Genomic DNA, 2,056 nt, shown 5'->3' on the forward strand with positions numbered 1-2,056 from the left:
ACACAATTTCTGTAGTATGAAGAGTCCCTTCATCAGAGCCTGCAAATGAATTCAGGGACACCTTTGAGTGATCTGAAATTCTTCCCTTTTACAGTAAACATGTTACTACCCAGTAGAAGGGTACATGATCAGGCTTTTAAAATGGCACGGAACTGCTTTCCACACTTACCGTTCATACTTATGCAATTCCACTCTTGTGGCTTCAGAGGGGAACTGTGCAGGAAGTTCCAGAAAAATAATTGTGATATTTTGTCATATTGCAAAACTACAAAAAGACTTGTGGCTCCTGAAAGTCTAATAGATTTATTGTGGCATGCACTAAATGGACTAGAGCCCATTTCATCAGATGCATTAAATGTTAACCTCATTTGGATACCATGTGTATTTTATACTCCACCGGAGTTCTTGGAAAAGTGCCACCATTTCCACTGCAGCAGCTGTGATCACACAAACACTTAACAACCCATGGGCTCCAGCTACTTAGAACCCGTGGGTGGTAAGTGTTTGCGTGATCACAGGGGTGGCAGCACTTTTCGAAGAACTCTGGTGGAACGGTTCTGCCTAACCTTCCACCCCCTCACTGCACATCGCTGGTGGAAAGACGTGGTGAAAATATGTTCACTTTGAACATAGGTGTGGTACCGAGTCAGTCCATTGTTCGATCTAGTTTACCTGGACTAGACACAGCCCTCCAGGATTTTAGCAGTCTTTCTCAGCCATATCTGGAAATGCCAGGTTCCTTAAGCATTCAAAGCAGATTCTCCGATGCTTTGAGCCATAAGCATTCTGAATCAAAGACCACAGGTCTGAGTTGCTGCATCCTACTGCATCCAGGGACATTCTAGGATTCCATATCACATTCCTGAAGGTCTGAGGTGCAAGGATCAGTTTAAATCAAAAGCCAATACCAATGACTTGCTGTAATGATGTGTGTTGTATTCAAGCACACTGAATTAACTGTGCACTCTTCCCTTAAGCACAACCTAATCTGCAGGCTTCTCCCCCCCCCCAACTCTCTCAACCTAGAAAAAAATCTAGAAGCAGATTTGTGCTGAGATCCCTGCCATATCTCTTTTAATGAACCACATGAACTAGAAACACGTATGCAGAGCTAAAAGTAAGTATTTAATTTTTAACAGGTACCACAGCTGAGCTGACAGGATGTAAAGCAGATCGCTAATATAACCTAGTATAATGGGGATTGTTACCCTGCACATACCTGATCTCCTCTGATCTCAGAAGCTAAGCAGGGTCAGGCCTGGTTAGTACTTGGATGGGAGACCACCTGGGAATACCAGGTGCTGTAGGCTTATACCATAGTCTTTTGAGACTGAAGGTTGCCAACCAATATAATGGGGATTGTGGTACAGCCCTACTTTGAATTCTGTTCATCTGATGGCCCTCTGATTGCAAAATCAGTAAGGTGTGTGTGTGTGTGTTTTTTCCTAATGCACATAAGAAACCATCAGGCATAGAATTTGTGGCAGTTCTTGCATCTGTTTCCAAAGCAATCCAGTGCAGGGAAGGAAATCAGCTTTGCATTTAGATCGCTTCTCAGTTCATTGAAGGTGTGTGACTTTCAATGTATCCTTGCTATATTGGAGAGCTACAGGCATGTAAAGGGCTATGCTAGGCCTCCTGGCACATGAAATTTGTGTGAATTGCAGAAGCCATTCTAGATCCCACAATCCACTCTGTTTTGACAGAGCAGAATTATTCCCTTCTTTCCTGAAACTTCACAGAGAGGAGCTGGATGGTTCTGCCTGTCTCTGTTTAGGGCTAGGATTTGATACCCACTGACTTCAGTGGGATTTAATCACCCCAATGGGACTTCAGCAAGCTTAAATTGTTCGTATCAAAAGCTTCTCTGTACTTGTAATTTAGTTCAAACTTTGGGGAAAATTTAAAACACTGATTTTCTTGTTAGTTTGAGGGGTTTTTAATATTTTTATTTGTGTTTTTAATCTGGTTGTTGGGATACTTTCATTTGAGTACAGTAGAAACTGTACTTTCTACTGTAGTTGACCACCTCTCTATACTGACCACCTCCTTAAGT

General features: G+C 42.3%; 1 pseudogene; it reads left to right on the forward strand.

The window, feature by feature from the left end:
* Nucleotides 1-1,190: 1,190 nt before the first annotated feature.
* Nucleotides 1,191-1,310, forward strand: LOC136638086 (5S ribosomal RNA; annotated as a pseudogene).
* Nucleotides 1,311-2,056: the final 746 nt, after the last annotated feature.

The sequence above is a fragment of the Tiliqua scincoides genome, chromosome 1 (genome assembly GCF_035046505.1).
Source record: "Tiliqua scincoides isolate rTilSci1 chromosome 1, rTilSci1.hap2, whole genome shotgun sequence".
NCBI lineage: Eukaryota > Metazoa > Chordata > Lepidosauria > Squamata > Scincidae > Tiliqua > Tiliqua scincoides.